At 38.8% G+C, this 22,593-nt stretch overlaps 1 protein-coding gene across 6 annotated transcripts in view; it reads left to right on the top strand.

The window, feature by feature from the left end:
- Nucleotides 1–22,593, top strand: part of SBF2 (SET binding factor 2) — a 531,976-nt gene that overhangs the window by 269,873 nt on the left and 239,510 nt on the right. The gene's annotated exons all lie outside the window — the stretch shown is intronic.

Here is a 22,593-nt window from a genome sequence, read left to right as displayed (position 1 = left end):
ATTTAAGAAATATATAACTTAAAAATGAGGATATTTCAAACCAGGGCTGCCCAAAGATTCCCATTTACGTTACCTCTGACTTGTCCTTTATATATCCTGCCTATGAGTGTCCCACTCTCATTGCTCTCCATCTGTGTTTGTCTTTTCCTAGTTATGCTGAAATTTTCCCTTCCCTAAGGTCCATACCCTGCCTCTTCATGGAATTCTTAATTTCTTGCACAGAAATTCTACCCTCTTGCTTCCCTCCTGTCTCTTGTTGAATTTTGCTTGTAGTTTTGCTCTGTATCTTACCACCCTTTTCATCAGTGTCCCTATCCATATTCTTCTGCTTTAACTTCAATCAGTGAAAGTTAGAAAGCCTTAGAGGAGATTAGTATAAATATAAATAGAGTCTTCTAATATCTGAATTAAAATGAGTGGTGATATCAATTTCAAAGTAATTTTTTCCAGCTACATTTGCCTCTTCTCATGCCAACTCTAAAATAATATCTCCCTTTGGTCAAAAGATACAAAATTTCAATTAGGAGAAATAAGTTCAAGATATCTACTATGCAACATGGTGACTACAGTTAATAACAATGTATTGTATACTTGAACATCATTAAGAGAATGGATTTTAAGTGTTCTTACCACAAAAAAAAAGTATGTGAAGTAATGCGTGTATTAATTAGTTCAATTTAGCCTATCTGCAATGTGTACATATTTCAAAACATCATGTTGTACACTGTAAATATATAGTTTTTGTCAATTAAAAAATTACATCTCCCTTCTCTTCTAGTGCAAGTTTTTACTCACTGAGCATAGTTAAGCCTTAAAATATTTAAAGCTATTTTCTTTAATTTCATATTAAATAGATATTTAGTGCATATCTATCTAATATGACGTACATAATCCCTTCCTGGTGGCATGTCTCCAAAGAACATCTTGTTGATTACATTCTCCCTCCACAAACTTTTGGAAATTAACAAAAAAATTTTTTTTGGAGACAGGATCTTAGTCATCACCAAGGCTGGAATGCAGTGGCATGAACACAGCTTACTACAGCCCCCAACACCCTGGGCTCAAGCAGTCTTCCCTCCTTAGCCTCTTGAGTAGCTGGGATGATAGGCACATGCAATCATATCCAGTTAATTTTTTTAATTTTTTTGTTTTATAGAGACAGGGTCTTGCCATGTTGCCCAGGCTGTTCTCAGACTCCTGGGCTCAAGCAGTCCTCCCGCTTTGGCCTCCCAAAGTGCTGGGATTATAGGCATGAGCCACTGCACGCAGCCTGGAAGTAAATTTAGTAGATTCATGGACTACCTGCAGCTTGTCTGTGGTCCCTACTAACCATTGACTTAATTGATTTTAGCCAAGAACCATTCACCTGACCCTTTTTACTTTAAAAAAGGTTGTATACCTCTAAAGGGTCAATCAAAGCAGAGGTTTACTATGAAAAGGTATAGAAGGATATGACACAAATGAAATTATTTCACATTTCCAAATGTGAACTTAATGAGTACCTTATAAACCTCTATGGTCTTAGTTTTACCATGAGTTGTGAGGGGGGAGGAGAAGAGGAGGTTGTAACCAGCATTTAGCGTCAAGAACCAGGGATATTAAACATCCTGCAGTTTGTGCGATGTTTAGGTACCAGAAGCATTTTTACCCCCAATACCATTAGCATTCCCACTGGAAAAAAAAAAAAACTACTGTAGATAGAGTATAAATTTCTAAAACCCGGAGCTCTCTTCCAGTAATGGTGGCCTGTGTAATTCAGAATGATGCTCTTAACAATGACAACTTGAAAAGATACACAAATATAAAGAACATCCGCTAGACCAGGCACAGTGGCTCATGCCTGTAATCCCAGCACTTTGGGAGGCCAAGGCAGGTGGATCACTTTAGGGCAGGTGTTCGAGACCAGCCTGGCCAACACACTGACACCCCATCTCTACTAAAAATAGAAAACAGTAGCGGAGCATGGTGGCAGGCGCCTGTAGCGCCAGCTACTCAGGAGGCTGAGGCATGAGAATCGCTTGAACCCGGGAGGAGGAGGTTGCAGTGAGCCAAGATCATGCCACTTCACTCCAGCCTGGGCAACAGAGTGAAACCCTGTCCCAAAATAAACAAATAAAATAAAATAAAAACAACATCTGCTTGAAGGCATCAGAGCCAGTAAATAATTTCCAAGCCATGGTCCAGGAGAAAATGAAGTGAGCCAGACATTTGGGACCATTTTTTCCTAAGGGCCCTTGTTGATTTTGGAAGAAATGGCTGAGAAGCTGATCAGTACTATCGATATCTTATGGGGAAGAGGGAAAATTGGAATTTAAGTTTTACCAAGGTGGATTTTTTTTTTTTTTTTATAAAGCTCTCATAATTTGAGTTGAGACCATAAAAGGCCACAGCCTGGGAGTGGGTAAATCAGAAGTAGATTGGCTCCCTCGGGAACTACATACAATACAGCTTGAAATCATTTCAGTTTCTTGAGCTGGATTAAGGTAATTCTTGATGCTACTGTCTATCCATCTCATAGAAGTAAAAGTATATCCTCTCTGAAACAAGATAACTACATTCTAGACCTCCAGTTTGTCTATGAATTTTTATATACCTGCCCTGTACTCAATCAAAATAACCAGAAACGTGAGGACCAAAACTATGTGAAAGAAATGCAAAAGAAACCATAGACAATATGAAAGAACCACAGGGGCTCTAGCAAATAGAGTTATCAGATGCAGTTATTAAAATAACTATATTTGAAATAGTGAAGGAAATAAATAGTCAATACTGAGAATTTGTGAGTGACATTAATCAGATAGAGGAATAGGAAATTCCAGCCCTCCCTCCCTGACAGAAACACTGATTTAACAAAGATTTACTGACAAAAATCCCTACATGACAATTCCAGATTCTAGTTAAGAAATTACAGTACCTCAGACTTGCACAAAGCAGAGAATAGCAGCATTGAAATGTGTAAATAGAGCAATTTTATGTTACCTGTATCAGCCCCTTCCTCAATTCTCTCAGGCTTGGGGGTACAGGGAGGAGGGAAGAGTGGAGCTTGCATCCCAAATTCTGGCTGTTGAGGAAGCTGCCTAAGGGACTTGTTTCTGTGTTGCCTCATTGGAAGCACAAGCAGGAGCTGACATAGTTTGGATGTCTGGGGGGCTGAGAACAAAGAAGGGGTTTGGGGAGATGCTTGCTGTGACCTGCACAGCTTGGTGTGATTGGAAGAAGGCACACAACTTGAGGCTTATCAACCTTGGCGAGAAGTGGGAGGAGCATTTTGTGTTGAGACTTCAGAGTGCTTCCCTGAGTACTGGTAAAAATGTGAATGAATTAGACCTCTTATTCATGGCTAATAGGAATATGAAATGGTACCACTATCTTGGAACACAGTTTGACTATTTTTTTTTTAAGTTTAAAAATGTTCATAAAAATATTTGTATGTGAATGTTCATAGCCATTGTATTTATGATGGTGAAAAACTGGAGACAAACTCAGTGTCCACCAGTGGTAAAGGATAATTGATTATGGAAATGGATAAAGCATCTGTGGTATGTTCATACAATGTAATACTACTAAGCTAAATGAAAAATGAATGGCTGATACACGCAACATAGATTAACCTGAAAATAATTATTTTGAATGAAAAATGTCAGAAAAATTATATACGGCATGATTCGGTTTCTCTAAAGTTCTAAAAAATGTAGTCTAATCTATGGTGATGGAAACAGGTCACTGGTTGTTTCGTGGATAGGAAGAGTGAGATTACAAAGGGACATGAGGAAACTTTCTGGGTGATATTTGTGTACACAGTCTTGATTGTGGTGATGGTTTTATAAGTATGTACATAAGTCAAAATGTATCGGATTCTTAAAAAAATGAAAAACATATATTCACACCAAAACTTGTACGTGAATGTTCATAGCAGCATTATTTATAAGAGTCAGAAAGTGGAAGCAATCCAGATGTCATTCAGCTGATGAATGGATAAACAAATTGTGATATATCTGCACAATGGAAAATTATTCAGCCATAAAATGGAATGAAGTACAGATACGTGCTACAACCTGGGTGAATCTTGGAAACATGCTAAGTAAAAGAAACCAGGCACAAAAACCGTATATTATATGATTGTGTTTATGTGGAATGTCCAAAATAGGCAAACACATAGGGGCAAAGCAGATTAGTGATTATAAGGGGCTCGAGGGATAGGGCCGTGAGAAATAACTGCCAATGGGTGTGGGGTTTCTTTTGAGGAATGAAATTCTTCTGCAATTGGATACTAATGATGCTTGTACAACCTCATGACTACACTAAAAACCACTGAATTGTATACTTTAAAATGGGGAATTTATGGTATGAGAATTAAGAAAAAATGTTACTGTTAGAGGCTAGTTAAAAGAACTCAGGAGCCATCTTGAAGAGGCTCACAGCTGATCTAAGATGATAGAATTTGAGCTTCAAAAATTACAATAATTGCAGTTGGTTGAAACCCAGCAAATATTTTAAGATCCATAAATTCATAATATTAAAAAGGGGTTGTCACCTACCTCAGAATATGATAAAGAACAATTTATCTTGAGAACTTATCAATAAAGAAAAAAATGATAACCAATAGTAGTTGAGGGCAATTATCTTTTTTAGAAAGTCTTCTAATTAATAAAGGTGAAAGAAATGATAGAAATAGAGTATCATTTTGCAATCCTCAATGAACCAAGATCTAAGTATCAACAGCTGTTACCACAAAAAGAAAAACAAGCAAGTATTATGTGCCTAACCTTACCAAACACTACTTACTGTTTTGCCAAAGGGATTAAACCTGAGTCTGATCACAGAAAATGTAGAAAATAGAGAAACACATTAAACTGCACCAAGAGAATGTAATTACCAAAATGCAGGCTGTTGGAAACTCTCTTAGTCAAATGTCCCAGGTTCTTTAACAATCTAGAGGTTCCTCAACCTCGAGATTGAAAGAGATTTAAAAGACATCCAACTTTTTAATAGAGTGAGACTAAACTATAGTGTCTACGGATGTACTTTTGGGTGATAAAAACTGCCTATAGAAAAAAATCAGGAAAGTGGATAAATATTAAATAAAAGCATGGTTACTCTTGGCAGTAGAGAGGAGATTATGACGGGGGGGGTGGGTACATAAAAGGGGCTTCCAGGGGCTTTTACTTTTGCTGGCAAAGTTCTCTTTCTTGATGTGGGTGGTATTTTTAAGATAATTTATTAAGCCATACATTTGATTTGTGTGGTTTTCTATATCTGTGTTTTATAATAAAAAGATTTAACTTGTAAAATTATTTATGTCCTTTATGTGCATAACTAATATATTTTTTAAACCTTAAAAATATATATTTAAGCAAAATACAGATTTTATCCTTCTCACATAACAAAAAGTCTACATACAGGTAGGCAGTCCAGGGCTGATGTGTATTGATTCTGGAATATCTTCAGGGATGTTACAGAAATTCTATCCTATGCTTTTTCCCCCTGTTTGTTTATAAGAAGTTTTTCCTAAAACTTACATGTCTTATTATTCTTGTGTACTCTATATCTGGCATAATGCCTCAGGTACAAAAGGCATCAATGTTTATTGAATAAATGAAAGAATGCACTAGCTATGAGGAAGTGGTAACCATATTGTAGATTTTTCTGTGTACTGATGAAGTGTGCCGGAATACATAATAATTGGTCATTTGAAGATCAAATTTTATTATTTTATTTTACTCTAGTATTTTCAGCTTCATTATCTTTTGCTTGCATGTTGTAAATTCACTTTTTTCTGGGAAAGAATGGGGAAAAGATAAGGAAGCAAAGCAGAGAGAAAGATGCAGTGCAGTGTGCAGAGTTGTTGTTTCCAAAGCATATGGTGGTGATAATTCTATATAAAGGCATTCTCTTATCACCAGTCATTTTGTTTGGACTTTGTCAAAGGCCAATATTAGGCCATTATCAGAGTTCATGAGCTGGGTTGGGGGTAGTGGTGGTAGCGGATTTTACAAAGCACAGACAGGAAGCAGATAAGACCGTAAGATCCTTTTGTAGCCTTGACTAGTTTTCCTGTGAAAGGTCTAAATGTAATGATAGCATTTCCTTTGTTCTTCTCTCTAAGAATTGTTATGATAATGAATTTGTTTTTCACAGTTAAAAGGTCTCTGTGTTTTTCTGAAATAATTATATGGACTCTGCCATTCCAAGCTTCACTCCCTACAATTTCCTCTTAATCGCCTTCATCTCTTGTTTACTGTCTTGTGTTTATTTGGTTTTTTGTTTTTTTGTTTTTTATTGTTTTTTTTGGTAGCCTATGTGAACTATTTTTGTTTACCTGAGGATTAGTGTTTTAAGTGTACTAACAATGCTGGGATTTTTAATGTTAATAAGTTTGTATTCACAGGAACTGGTTTTTATAGACCCTGTGATATTTTAATCTAATCCATACCCGTTTAAACCTGGGTGTCCCTACCTGCCCCAAATAATCTTGTAAAATGCTCTTGACATCTTTTGTCATGTCTGTTCACCTGTAATTTGGATTTTACTAGAACATGTACTAGTTTTAGAATATGTATCCAACAGTTTTCACAGTATACTCTTTAATAGACATTTTTGAAAACTGACTAAAATGATCCTGGGCCATCAGCTATCAACACTTTGTTTCCACAGTTAAACCACATTAATCTTGTATCATTTGTGTTTGTACCTTTTTCTATGCATGCTTTCTTTTTACTTGTCCATGTTTAACTTTGGCCAGTTTTTTATTAGCTATTGATGGGTCAGTATGTCTCCATCGATGATCTCTGATATTAAATATAGGGTTTTTTTTTAAAGTTCTTAAAGTTTTTGTTCAGTTTGTCTTGCAAATATTATTCTTACTTTGTACATGAAAGTTATTAAAATGTTGACTGTAGCCATTCCTTGCTATTCAGCAAGTTGTTTCAATTTTAAACTGCTTTAATGGAAAACCTTTGGTAGTCTCACTTTTGCCTTTCCCTGGAAAAACTTCTCTCTGTGATACTATGTAATTATTTTTGAAGTGATAATGTTACTGGCAGTGAACCCATAGGAGTCTGCAGCAAAAATTGTTGCCTCCTCAGAAGAAAAAATTCAGCCAAGGGGCCTAAGGCAGAGTGAGAGACCAAGGCAAGTTTTAGAGCAGGAGTGAAAGTTTATTAAAAAGCTTTAGAGCTAGAACAAAAGGAAGTAAAGTACACTTGGAATTGGTTCAAGCGGGCAACTTGAGAGAGCAAGTGCACGGTTTGGCTTTTCGACTTGGGATTTTATAGGTTGGCATGCTTCTGGGTGGTTGCATTTCTCCTCCCCTGATTCTTCCCTTGAGGTAGGGTCTCTGCATACACAGTGGCCTGCTAGCACCTGGGAAGGGCTTCACTTGCAGTGTGTTTACTGGAGTTGTACACATGCTCACTTTAGGCATTTTTTCTTTACCAATCCAGTGTTCCTAGAGGAAGGTCATATAGCAGTTAAACTCTGCCATTTTGCCTCTTACTGCACCTGCGTGAGCCCACTCACCCAACTCCTGAGCTCTTATCAGGAAGCTGCTGATCACCAATTTCAGGTATTTCTATCTTGGGAAACTGCCTTTCCCTGGCACCACTGTGACCAATTATTATTTTAGAGAGAGAGTTTAACAACTTACCTGACCATCACCTGATGGTCGCCTGACATTCCTGGTTGGGGTTGGGCAGGGGAAGGAGGTTCTCCTTCTCTGCTTATGTCTGTCTGAATATCTACTATAACAATAAGAACATTTGTAGGAGCCTTAAAAATAATTTACGTTCCTAAAACATAAAGATGAAAAGATGCCAGCAGTAAAAATGAAAGCTTAGGATGTGTAAAAATGTTTTCTTTAAAAAGAAAATACTGATTGGTAAATTGCTGAACCATCCAATTAATGCATCAATTGTAGGATGATTTTTTGTCTGTTTTACTGAAATGATCAGCATCTAGGGCCTCAGATCATGTTTCTGTCTTAGTTTTCTCAGCTTATTCATATAGCATTATTACTTGTTTTAATCTTATTCTCACTTATAAGGGGAAAAAATGAAGTAGTCTTTTTTCTTTCAATGTTTGACTTTGAAGGAAGCTTGCTTAGTTTTCTCATATTAGTCTGTCTTTTGTCATAAGGGTCTGTCCCAACAACAAACTTATCAGGGTTAAAAAAAAATTCAAAGAAAATATATTTCCTCTCCTATCATAAAAACATAGTTTGCAAATTTGAGTACACAAGATTTTAAACTATTACTAATAATGGCATCTTGTGCCCTATTTTACTATATCTATGATTAATTATTTTTTGACAGTTGAATATCAGCTATGTTCTTTGGGGATTTGAAGCAAATTAAATCTCCTTGCTAGCCCACTCTGGGGCACTTTTCTGAAGAAACTGCTTACCACGTGTACCATGTGCTTACCTTCAGAGGCCTAAGGATCTCTAACGAAAACTGTTCCAATGTAATTTCTTCTAATAAATGGCATGGGAGTCTATAAGAAAGTTCCCGTAATGCCCTTCTGCTTATATGATGGTAGAAGTATGTTTTTTTTCACCAAATGTTTACAAAGCCATTATTATGTGCCAGCTCCTCAGTTAGTCACTGGGGATATAAAGATGAACAAATCACAGCTCTTACCCCAGATGTACTTTTAGCCTAATGGAAAAACAGGTATCGTTTTAAAACTATAGTAGAATATAATTAGCGCAATAATAGAGATACCAAGAGCAAACTCTTACTTGCTAGAAAAGTAGAATAAGGGCATTCTAGAAGAAGAAGCATATTTAGCATTATAGGAAATTATGAAAGGCCTTCATGGAATAGTAAGATGTTTGGTGAAGCCTGAGAACAGGGTTTTAGGAAATAGTCAGAATGTTATTAAGAAACTGATTGCTTTTCATTTCAAAATTAAAAATTAAATATTTATGCTAGTTCTATAAAGAAACCATTGTAAAAATATCAAAGACTGACAGTCATTGACCGATTGAGTCCTTGTTGACTGGTGTACCATGCTTGCTCAAATCACATGTGAAGAAAGTAGTTGCTACATGATATAATCTGAGGAAAGTTCAGAAGGATCCTGGTTCAAAACTGTCCTGCCCATTGTCCTTTTTTGGCACTTAGATGCTAATATTGAATAGCTCTATCTTTGCATTGAATTATCTATAAAGAATGTAAATGCTCTAAGGCAAGAGAGTCATTAGGTATCGTTCTTCCTTGTCACAAAGTTCTCGTCTAAAATTTCTGTTTGCTCTTTCAGCATTTTAGTAGTTAATATTTTTATAAAATATGGCTACTCCAACGTTTAAGTACATAGCTTCCAAATGGTGGCAGGATGAAGTACCTTTTTTTTTCCTGTGCTCTGTAACATTTGATACATAGCTCTATTATTTTATGTTTTAACCGTTTATTTACCAGTCGTTCATTTTCACTGCACTGTGAGCTCCTAAGAGCCTGTCTCATATTTCTTTATATCCATCCCTAGAATTTTATGATTGATGATATATCTCAGTAGTTCAGTAATAATGTAATAGTGGCAGAAGGGAAGAAAGGGGAAAAGAAAGGAGGAAGTTTGAATTAAAAGAGTTGTTTCTGCCAGGACAGTTCCCTCTTATTTGTTCCTTGCATAATTCTCCAGTTATTCTCTGTTCTTCTTCCCCACTGCTTGCTGCTCTACTCACAAGGCTCCTTTTGCTTCCTAATTCTTAAATTTAGAATTAAAAGTAGATAAAAACCAAGTCAAGCAGAACAGACATAGTCTAGGAATTTGGGTCATTGAAGGTTGGAAAAATCTGATGTTATTACCTCAGAGCTAGAAAAACAATTAGAATGTTCAAGAAGGAAGAAAAGATGCTGCACCTTTTTACACAGTTTTGGTTGAATTGGCCTTTTACGTATTTGAATTATTTTTAGTCATATGTGTTTGGTAATTGACTTCTTATATTTAGTCTCCCACATTGCTAAGCTCTATTTGTGTGTGTAAAATATATTTAATTCATGTCATACTCAGGGGTTGAGTCTGTGTTCATAAGGACTAAACTACACCTCCTTTCAGATGCCCAATTTACCACACTTTTTACTTTTTTGCTTAGAATACTTGCCATATGTATCACATGTAGAAATAATGCTAAATTTGTAACAGATAGTAAACATTACCTCTCAGTGATAAATTTGAAACTTTATATAAAGTTTTAGTTAATCCATGAAGTTAGGGACATTGTCTTTATTCAGTGCTATATTCTAGTGCCTGGAATATAGTACACAATAAATACTGGTTCAGTGAATGAGAAATCTCCTTTTTCATGACTTACATTAAGCTGTGACCAGAACTATACTGTTTTTCCTGTTGTGGGTTGGCCAGAAAGAACTATAATAAATTGTGCAGGGCTTTTTGAACTATATTCTGTTTTGAAACATGGTCTTCAGTTCCACTGTTTATCCATTTGAAAGCTGAGACATAGTCTTCTATTTGTGTAACATATCATTATTATTCAGAGAATGCAGGAGTCTGGAGAAAGTTTTTTTCTTCTTTCCCCAAAAAAGAAACAAATACATTTGTTAACATGTGGTGCAATGAATTTTAGAACTCTAACCTCTCAAGAAAATTGAGATCAGGAAGCCGTCTTTCAGAATGTTTTACTCTTTGAATAATCAACAGGATGTATATGTATCATTGTAGTGAAATCACTAGTAATTATCACTGGCATGTCTGTTTTTCTTATTTTCTTCTCCCGTGTTATTGTGCAGTTTTGAATGGATGTTGGGCTACAGAAGGTGAGACAATTCAAAGTTATATAGAAAACTGATTTTGACTTACAAAAATAAAAGAAACTGGATTTCTCAATAGCTATGTAACTGTGAACACAGCAACAAACACTGCTACATAGGAATAAAAATCATTAATGTAATTTGAAATATTTGAGATTATTAATTATGTAAAACTTGCCAGGCACGGTGGCTCACGCCTGTAATCTCAGCACTTTGGGAGGCCGAGGCAGGCAGCTCACGAGGTCAGGAGATCGAGACCATCCTGGCTAACACGGTGAAACCCCGTCTCTACTAAAAATACAAAAAATTAGCCGGGCGTGGTGGCAGGCGTCTGCAGTCCCAGCTACTCGGGAGGCTGAGGCAGGAGAATGTCGTGAACCCAGGAGGCAGAGCTTGCAGTGAGCTGAGATCGCACCACCGCACTCCAGACTGGGCGACAGAGCGAGACTCCGTCTCAAAAACAATAATAATAATAATAATGTAAAACTTAAGAAAGCATGTGACATTTAAGAATAAATAATTTAAGTAGTATTTCAATTAGGCTTGGGTAAATTGTTTTGTATTATACTATTAATTTTCTGGATAATGAAAAACTTACCCTTTAAGCACTAGAATATTGTTCCTATCTCATTTCTACATTATGAGACATATATCCTCTCAGTAAATATAGTATAGCATTGCCTCCCTTGACAATATCAACTGATTGTTTTTACTAATATGAGTAACGTAAAGTTCCTTACAACTGCAGGCCTCCCTTCTTCACAATTTATCTGATACTAAATGATACTGATTATGAATATTATTTTCTGATGAACTACTTGTAAATCGGTTATCCTTTTTTTGTGGGATAAGGCAGAGTGTTCAGATAAGAGCAAAGTGGGGGCCGGGCATGGTGGCTCATGCCTGTAATCTCAGCATTTTGGGAGGCTGAGGCGGGTCGATCACCTGAGATCAGGAGTTCAAGACCAGCCTGGACAACAAGGTGGGACCCCATCTCTACTAAAAATACAGAAATTAGCTGGAGTGATGAGGGGCACCTGAGGCAGGAGAATTGCTGAACCCAGGAGGCAGAGGTTGCAGTGAGCCGAAATCGTGCCACTGCACTACAGCCTGGTGACAGAGTGAGACTCCGTCTCAAAAAGAAAAGCAAAGAGGAACAAGTTTTTCCCCAGAGTCTTCATTAAAAAAGAATAGACTTGACATGACATACAGATTCTTCATAAATTTGTCTTTGGCCAAATTACTTGTAGGTCTGTTAATGCCATTTGCTTCCTCACACTTCTGTCAGCTTTGAATGCTATGCTTTTCTTTTCTCCTTAACTAATGCATCTCTGTCAAAATCTACCTCAAGGGTCAGTCCTTTTAGGAAGCTCCCACCCCAGGTGGACCCACGATAACCTCAGGAGTCATTAATAGGGTGGCAAAAGATTTACCTTCAGAGTAATACAGTATGACTGCTCATAGTCAACTTTGAAGATGGAAGGAAACCACAAGACAAGGAATGTGAGAAGTCACCAGAAGCTGGAAAATTTGATCACAGGACTTCCACAACAGTAAAATAATAAATTTGTCTTGTTTTAAGCCACCAAATTTGTGGTACTTTGTTACAGCAACCATAGAAAACTAATACATCCACAGACTTTAAAAGTATCACTCTTTATTTTAAATAGTTTGACTCACAAGAAATAACTAAATTCATCCGGAGTCCCTATGTATGCAGTACCCACCTTCCTATAACAATATTTTACATAATCATAGTACATTATGGATACCAGGAACTGGCATTGATACAGTATTATTATTTTATTATTATTATTATTGAGACAGGGTGCGTCTTGCTCTGTTGCCCAGGCTGGAGTGCAGTGGTGCAAACTCAGCTCACTGTAGCCTCGACCTCCTGGGCTCAGGCAGTCCTCCTACGTCAGCGTCCACACAAGTAGCTGAGACTGTGGGCACACACCACCATGCCTGGCTAATTTTTGTATTTTTTAGTAAAGCCTGTGTTACCCAGGCTGGTCTTGAACTCCTGGGCTCAAGCGATCTACCTACCTCAGCCTCTCAAAGTGCTGGGATTACAGGCATGAGCCACTGCACCAGGCCTGGTACAGTACTTACTATTAATTGAGGGAGGGAATGACACTTCCCTAAGTGTATCTTCTTGTATTATTTTGACTTCTGGTAGCATATTTGTGTCTTACATATATTAAAAAATTCAATTAGGATAAGAAGAAAGGAAAGAAAATATTACCTTAAAATTAAAAGCATATGTAAACAAACTGTACTGTCATTTAAATAATGTAACCACACTGAAGAGGGAAAAAAAACTAAGTTACTTTAGTAACTTATGAGTATTTGACTGTACAAACTCAGCTTTGGTCAGTTTTGGGAAGAGAATTGCAAACAAATAGTGAACTCCATTTTCGTTTTTTTTTTTTTTTTTTTTTTTTTAGTTAAAATGCCTGAAACAATTCTGAAGCTCTTTTATGTGTAATACAGGATTTAGCAAATGAATAAGTATGTTGATGTTATTAGGTTCCAGGATTCTCAGTGGAAGAAGGAACATACAAATATGAATTGGGATAGTGAGGGGTACCCTGTGGGGATGGAATGGAATTAAAAATAATGGCATAGACTCAGGATTTCTCAAATACATATGCATGTATATGTTCTCATGTATGTATGTGTATGTATATATGTACATGCATATATTTCCTAGCTCCATCTATAGGCAAAAGTGGCCTAGAAGCAAAGTCACCCCAGTAGAAATGATCTAACACATGCCCTAACACCTAAAATTTTGGTCTTTGATACCATTTCTCACCAAAGAGAACCAGGACTCTTAGGAGAAATGGTTGGACTAGGGCTAGGACAGGGTAAGTACAGTATGAGCCTGGAAAAAGAAAAGAGCTCTGTCTCAAGGACACAGGAACTAAGTTAAAGGGCTCCTACTGCATAAATCTAGGACATGTTTAGCACCAGAAAAATTAAGGACAGTAGTGACTTACAGACTGTTAGGAAAAAGTAGATATTTATGAGTCCACACTGATAATGAATGAATGAATGAATGAGCAAGTAAGTAGAGGAAAAGGAGGACTCTGCTATGTAGAATGCCAAGTGCTGACTGGGAAATACAGAGTGAGTGCTGCATTTGGAAAATTATAATCATTATAGTAAAGATCTATTCAAGCAGAAATTATCAGTAGATGCTAAATCTAGCCAGGCATTTTGGTGAGAGATGAGATATTTACGTGGTCTTAAAGTGTCTTGATGCAGATTGCTTTTTAGTTGGAGGAAAAATAGTAAGTATTCATTGGAGAAATTGGACAGCATTGGACAAAATTTAGGAGACAAAATTAACATCACCAAAGACAGTACAAAGAGTTTAGCAAATCCTTTCCCCCAAAGAACCAGTATAAAACTAGACAAAATTGTTGAATACAACAATTTCAGGGCTCTGGAAATTGACCAAAAGCAAATGACAAATTTGGAAACATTTATTCATGCTAGAACTTTGTGTAAAAACAGCAGGAGTCTGCAGCATTCTTATCTGGTGGTTGCCCCCTCTCCCCTACATCCCAGCTTTGTCAGTGAGACTGGTAGCGGCAGAGTAGGGCTGGATGGAAAACCAGCTTTGCTACCAGATGGAGTGGAATTTATTTGGGATGGAGGGCTAAAACCCATGGAATCATTATCGGTAAAAGTATTGAACCCAGTAGGAGATGAAAGGAGAAAAACATCAGATGCCTGTCTGAATTACAGTCATAGTTGGGGCTAGTGGCACATCAGCCAGAAATTTAACAGAGAAATTGTGAAGAGGAGAAAGTCTTAGAAGAACTAGACAATGTCTCTCTACGTGCCTGGCTAACTATGCACATGTCTGAAACTGAAAGCATACTTAAAATCTGGCTAAACTATGAGCGTGCTTCAACCCATGCAAAATTGGTCAGCAGTACATAGAAGCTTTATTGGCTCAAGGTATTTGAGTACAACCTCTGCCCAAATTATGGACTGACCAAGTGAACCATGCAAACACAGGGATAACCCCTAGGAACCCAAGCTAAACAATAAAAATAAAAATTTTTAAACCAGACATCAGCAGCCTAACATTACAAGAAGATTTTGCAGCTTAAAGCAGTGAGCACCCTCTCAAAGAAAAAAAAAAAAGCTTTCAGGAAAAAAATATAATTCAAATTTAGTGCAGTATATTATTTATGATGTCCAATTTTTACCGAAAAGCAAGAGGCATTCAAACAGTGAAGTGTAACCCATACTCAGGGAAAAAAAAAAATAGTATTAACTGACTTTGAGCACACATACCGGATTTAGCAGATAAGGACTTTAAATCAGCTGTTATAAATATGCTAAAAGAATTAATGGTAGCCATATTGAAAGAATTAAGACAAAATATAAGGACAGTGGTCAAAAACCTAGGCAATTTCAGTAGTGAAGTAAAAACTGAAAAAGAGCCAAATAGATATTGTAGATTGAACAGTATGATAACTGAAACAGGCCAGGCATCGTGGCTCATACCTGTAATCCCAGTACTTTGGGAGGCTGAGGCAGGAGGAGCTTTTAAGCCCAGAAGTTCAGGACCGGCCTGAGAAACATAGTGAGAACTCATCTCTACAAAATAAAAAACTAGCCAGGTGTGATGGTGCACCCCTTAGTCCCAGCTACGCAGGAAGCTGAGGTAGGAGGATCGCCTGAGCCCAGAAGGCTGGGGCTGCAGTGAGCTGTGATTATGCCACTGCACTACCGCCTGAGCAACAGAGTAAGACCCTTTCTCAAAATAAATAACTGAAACAAAAAATTCACTAGCTGAGCTTAACAGCACATTTGAGATGTCAGAAATAAAAATCAATAAAATTTGGTGAAAGACCAACAGAAATGATCCAATATAAAGAACATAGAGAAAAAGATTGAAATAAAAATAACAGATTCTCAGAGACCTTTGAGACAATAATACCTTTTAGGTACAGAGCATCTCCATTGGATGCATATGGGGGTGATTAGAAAAACGTATTTGAAGAAATAATGCTCAAAAACTTAGCAAAATTTGTTGAAATCATTAACCTGTAGACCCAAGAAGCACAATGAAGCCTAGGTTAACAGTAAAAAAATCCCCATGTGGACACAGTATGATTGTGAAACTGGTGAAAGGCAAACCCTTGAGAACAGCAAGAGAAAATAATTCATCAATATGAATCAATAGAACTATATTATTGCAGTGGGTCTCTCAACAGAAAGAACGGGAGCCAGAAGGCATTGATGTGACGTATTAAAAGCACTGAAAGAAAAAAATACCAAACAAGAATTCTGTCACTGGCAAAACTGTCTTTCAGAAACAAAGATAAAGTGAAGACATTTCCAAGTAAACAAAAACAGATTTATCGCTAGTAGACCTGCTCTATAAGAAATACAAAAGGAAGGTCAGGCATGGTGGCTCATGCCTGAAATCCTAACACTTTGGGAGGCTGAGGTGGGTGGATCACTTGAGCCCAGGAGTTCACAACCAACATGGCGAAACCCCATGTTTATAGAGAAATACAAAAATTATCCAGATGTGGTGGCGTACACCTATGGTCCCAGCTACTTGAGAGGCTAAGGTGGAAGGATCATTTAAACCCGGGAGGCAGAGGTTGCAGTGAGCCAAGATCGCACCACTATACTCCAGCCTGGGTGATGGAGTGAGACTGTGTCTCAAAAAAACAATAAAAAATAAAAACAAAAGGAAATCCTTAAGATTTCAGGAAAAAGAGACCAGTTAATAATTCGATTTCACACGAACAAACAACACTAGAAATGGCAAATCTGTGGGTAAATAGACTATATGTGTATTTTTTTATTTCTTCTCTTAGTTTTTAAAAAAGCATAAAGGAATCACAAGCATTCCTATACACCACTAATAGACAAACAGCCAAATCATGAGTGAACTCCCATTCACAATTGTTACAAAGAGAATAAAATACCTAGGAATACAACTTACAAGGGATGTGAAGGACCTCTTCAAGGAGAATTACAAACCACTGCTCAAGGACATAGGAGAGGACAAAAACAAATGGAAAAACATTCCATGCTCATGGATAGGAAGAATCAATATCGTGAAAATGGCCATACTGCCCAAAGTAATTTATAGATTCAATGCTATCCCCATCAAGCTACCATTGACTTTTTTCACAAAATTAGAAAAAACTACTTTAAATTTCAAATGGAACCAAAAAAGAGCCTGTATAGCCAAGACAGTCCTAAGCAAAAAGAACAAAGCTGGAGGCATCACGCTACCTGACTTCAAACTATACTACAAGGCTACAGTAACCAAAACAGCATGGTACTGGTACCAAAACAGATACATAGACCAATGGGACAGAACACAGGCCTCAGAAATAACACCATACATCTACAACCATCTGATCTTTGACAAACCTGACAAAAACAAGCAATGGAGAAAGGATTCCCTATTTAATAAATGGTGTTGGGAAAACTGGCTAGCCATATGCAGAAAACTGAAACTCAACCCCTTTCTTAAACCGTTTAAAAAACTTAACTCAAGATGCCTTAAAAACTTAAATGTAAGACTTAAAACCATTAAAACCCTAGAAGAAGATCTAGGCAATACCGATACATAGGCATGGGCAAAGACTTCATGTCTAAAACACCAAAAGCAATGGCAACAAAAACCAAAATAGACAAATGGAATCTAATTAAACTAAAGAGCTTCTGCACAGCAAAAGAAACTATCAGCAGAGGAGTGACAGGCAACCTACAGAATGCGAGAAAATTTTTCCAATCTATCCATCTGACAAAGGGCTAATATCCAGAATCTACAAGGAACTCAAATTTACAAGAAAAAAACAACCTCATCAAAAAGTGGGTGAAAGATATGAACAGACACTTGTCAAAGGAAGGCATTTATGTGTCCAAGAAACATGAAAAAAAGCTCATCATCACTGGTCATTAGAGAAACACAAATCAAAACCACAATGAGATACCATGTCATGCCAGCTACAATGGCAGTCATTAAAAAGGAAACAACAGATGCTGGAGAGGATGTGGAAAAATAGGAATTCTTTTACACTCTTGGTGGGAGTGTAAATTAGTTCAACCATTGTGGAAGACAGTGTGATGATCCTCCAGTATCTAGAACCAGAAATACCATTTGACCCAGCAATCCCATTACTGGGTATATAGCCAAAGGATTATAAATCATTCTGTAAAGACACATGCACACCTATGTTTATTGCAGCACTGTTCACAATAGCAAAGACTTGGAACCCACCCAAATGTCCATCAATGATAGACTGGATAAAGAAAATGTGGCACATATACACCATGGAATACTATGCAGCCATAAAAAGGATGAGTTCATGTCCTTTGCAGAGACATGGATGAAGCTGGAAACCATCATTCTCAGCAAACTAATACAGGAACAGAAAACCAAACACCACATGTTCTCACTCATAAGTGGGAGTTGAACAATGAGAACACATGGACACAGGGAGGGGAACATCACACACCAGGGCCTGTCAGGGGGTGGGGAGGGTAGGGAAGGGATAGCATTAGGAGAAATACCTAATGTAGATGACAGGTTGATGGGTGCAGCAAACCACCATGGCGCAGGTATACCTATTTGGCAAACCTGCACATTCTGCACATGTATCCCAGAACTTAAAGTATAATAAATAAAAATATATAGAATGATAATTTTAACTGTTTTGCAGTTGTAACATATTTAAATGTTATATATGACAATAGGAACATATCCAGACCTCTGGATTAATGAGACAGTCCATGGGCAGTTCATCCTTGTGTGTGGTTTCCTTGAGGCATAAGATTGCAGTTCAAAAAGGGGATGTCTGCCCTGGAGGAAAGGTTAACTGAGCCTCTAGTCTAAATAAAATATTTCTACCCAAAAGGGGTATGGGACATTCTAGCAACACTAAAAATGAGTGAGAAAAGACAGTTCCCCCAGATAGGCAGCACAAAGGAGGAGTAAACCTCCTGGTTATGTGCACTGCATTTATCCCCATTATCTGGTAGGATTTGGAGGATAATTGCCCAGGAAAAGAGGTGAGCATTGAGTAGGCTGCTCCAGTGTCCAAAAGAAAACTTATAGTCCTACCTGCCACATGCAAAGCATTCCTTGGCTCTGTCCCTTCAATAGTGATGTTTGATCTGGGAGCCAGCTGGACTGTAGGCCCCCGTCAGCTCAAGACAAAGGATTCTCTCCCAGGAGCCCTCCAGCCCTCAGGGCAGTCCTATTTCCAGTTCTCAAGCTTGTGGTGGAGGGGGCAAGCCATGCAAGGCTTTTTCCCATCTGTCCCATTGATGCAGTTGGCCTTCCAGTGGCCTGGCTTCTCACACCAATGGCAATTATTTGAGAAGATATTCCTAGGGCAAATTGGAGGGAGCTGGTGGACTTGTAAGACAGCCAATAGTTGGAGCTGCCACTTTTCCATTTGCCTCTCCTTTTCCTGAGCCCTTTCTTCTTCCTTCTGGTCCTTGCTGTAAAAGACCAAGGCAACTGTTTTGAGAACGTCAGGCATAGGGGTATTGGGGCCCAGTGCTAGCTTTTGGAGTTTCCTCTGAATATCTGGGGCTGCCTGAGTTAGGAAACGGTCCTGTAGGACCAGTTGCCCTTCTGATGTCTCTGGGTCTAGGTTAGTATGTTTCACTAGGGCCTCTTGTAGTCTCTCTGTGAAAGTGATGGGGTTTTCAAGAGGGCCTTGATCTATTAAAGCCATTGTATTATAGTTCACAGCCTTTGTTCTGCTAGCTTTTATCCCTTCTACCAGAGGAACATGTGGTTTCTTCCCCATATACCTCCCTGGGTATTGTAATCCCAATTGGAGTCAACCTGAGGAACTGTGATGGCTCCTACAGGGTAGCCACCCGGGTCAGTCGTATGCATTGGATTTGCAAATTGTTGGGCCACCTCCATAATGGAATCACTTTCTCCCTTAGACAGAATTTGCCCTAGTATGACTGAGAAATCCCTCCAAGTGAGTTCAAATGTTAATCCCAGTTTACAGAACCCTTTGATGTATTTGTCAGGGTCCTCCATAAACTCCCATAGTTCTGTTGTAATTTGGCTCAGGCCTTACATAGTGAATGGAGTCTGGTTTCTAGTGGGTCCACTGGGGCTACTGACCTCTTGAAGGGGGCGTGACCTAAGAGGGTGGTGTCCAGAGGATAGCCCTGGATATGGAGGGGCTCCGGGCCTGGGAGACTTGAATATAATGAGGTAGAAGGGGCAGTGGGGTTTGAGCCGTCATCTTTTGCTCCTCTGGGGCTTGAAACCAGGGTAAACCCAATAAGGAGTGTCCTGAACCAGCCAGAGGGGGCTGCCTGACTATGGCAGCTATCATCACTAGATCCATTTTACAAGCCCAACAAAGGTCAAGGTTGTTTCATAGGGCTATGAGGGCCTGTACATAGGGGATTTCTATCCATATTCCCTGCTGGCGGCAAAGTAAATCTAGTTGATAGATCATATTAAAATTTTGGTTTTCTGTCCAAGATTCCTGGTCTTGGAGCTTGTATTCAATTCAGTCAGTGTTACAGAAAAATATTAGCCTTTTCCTTTTTAGGGTTTTGGAGTCAAACTTTTCCCAGTTCTTGAGAATGCATGTGAGGGGCGTGTCCTGTGGTATGAAGATGCAGTTACCCATCTGTGAGGAGAGAATAGATGAGAAAAAAAAGAAAAAAGAAAGCGTCTTCTCTTCCTATTATCCAGAATAGGACGTCCCCTATTTGTCCTTAGGGTTCTGGAATGAGCTGATCTTACCATGTACCCTTAACTTCGGTATGCTCTTTTCACAGAGGAGATACCAGAGAGAACAGAGAGCCCTCTCCTGTTCATCTGTGGGGTTCCAGAATGAACTGGACTTACCACGTACCCTTAACCTTGCCTTCATCTCTGTTATAATGATAATGTGTTAACCCGGGACCAGCCTTCGTCTCTGTCGTATGGGTCTCTTGTGCCGACGGCCTTGGGCCATCCTATATTCTTGCCTCCATGACCTTCCAGTGACTCTCACTTGGAGCCTTCTTGCAACAAAATGATTATCCCTTTTCTCAGATTCCCATTTCCTTTGTTCTCTAACTAGACAAGAAGCTTGATTTTCAGCTAACTGCTGCAAGGGGGCTGAACTTCCCTCCCTTCAAATATGACCTTGAAGATTTTGATGAATATTGAGAAGGGCATGGAAGTGATTAGAGAAATGGAAGCTCCAGGAGGAAGTGGGAGGAAGCCAGAGGAATAATCATGGAAAGCCTTCTTATGCTTCCAAAAACAGCATCCCCTGGATTTGAGAGGGCAACATTTATTTGTCTTCTTAACATAAAGTAGTAACCTCTGGAGGACTTAGGGCTTGATGTAGGAACTCACAAATGGGAAAGGAAGAATTTCCCCTCCTCCCGAAGGGGTGCTAACTCAAAAAAAGCAAGTAGGTGGGGTCCTTAAAGGGCTAGAATGAGGCCCCATGCGGGTGGAAAACTACTTCAAAAGCCACCGGAAAACTCAGCCCTGGACCGTAACAGGAACAAAAAGCATATGGTAAGTCATAAGGAGCTGACTGGGGATCCAATTAGTGTCTGTCCTGGCAATGTGCCAACAGACACAGGCAGGATTAGAGGTCATCTGAGCTGGTAAGGTAAAAACTAGTGTTAAGTCTCTAGATATCCACAAGGGAGCCCATGTTTTTGCTGCTGCACAAATTCAGCAAGAGCTGAGGGTGTACAAATAACAGTTACATGGCATGCAAAGTGAAAGCAAAAGAGGCTGACTTGCCTCGAGGTGGACGGTCCGGAGGGTGTACAAGGCCATTTCAGAATACATACAGAGAAAACAGAATAGGTGGTGTGGGTTTTTGGAAAAGAGCCAATTTGAGTTGAAAAAGCAGAGGAGACCCCAGACATTGCATGGTTTAGGCTTTAGCCCTACCACTCTCATGAACCTCTTGTCTAGGAGAGCCATTGTGTCTCAGGTCAAGGATCTTACCTGGGAAGGACTCCAAGGTCCTTCCTACCCCTGTGAGCTACCGTACATCAGCAGGAGTTGAGAGATGAGCTTGGGGAACAGAGCCACTGTGGCCAAGAAGAATTGTTCTGGGGGTTGGTTAGTAAGCAGAAGAATGAAAAGAGCAAACGAAACTGTGTACAGGGGTTAAACACCTCCAGCCAAAGAAGTTGAGGCATAGAGATATCTTACCACTGAGGAAGCATATTTGAGTCACGTGGCGCCAAAGTATGTTAACATTAGGGAATGTATCCAAATCACAGCACCAAAGTATGTTACCGACAGCAAATCCATAGAGGTCTGCAGCAACCTCAATTCTTGCTTCTTCAGAAGAAAGAATTCAACCAAGGAGCATAAGGCAGAGTGAGAGACCAAGGCAAATTTTAGAGCAGGAGTGAAAGTTTATTTAAAAGTATTAGAGCAGGAATGAAAGGAAGTAAAGTACACTTGGAAGAGGGCCAAGCAGATGACTTGAGAGATCAAGTGCACTGTTTGAGCTTTGACTTGGGATTTTATATGTTGTCATGCGTCCGGGGTCTTGCATCTCTCCTCCCCGGATTCTTCCCTTGGGGTGGGCACTCCGCATGCACAAAGGCCTGTCAGCATTTGGTAGGGGGCACATGTGCAGTGTGTTTACTGGAATTGTACGCATGCTCACTGGAGGCTTTCTTCCTTTACCAGTCCAAATGTTCCTAGAGGGTCATATAACAGTTAAACTCTGCCATTTTGCCTCTTAACTACACAGGCATGAGCCCGCTCGCCAGCTCCTGAGATTTTATCAGGAAGCTGCTGATCACCAGTTTCTGATGT

This window comes from Gorilla gorilla, chromosome 9 (assembly GCF_029281585.2).
Source record: "Gorilla gorilla gorilla isolate KB3781 chromosome 9, NHGRI_mGorGor1-v2.1_pri, whole genome shotgun sequence".
Classification (NCBI taxonomy): domain Eukaryota; kingdom Metazoa; phylum Chordata; class Mammalia; order Primates; family Hominidae; genus Gorilla; species Gorilla gorilla.
Note: the sequence above shows the minus strand (reverse complement) of the source record. Positions and strands in the feature narration are given on the sequence as shown.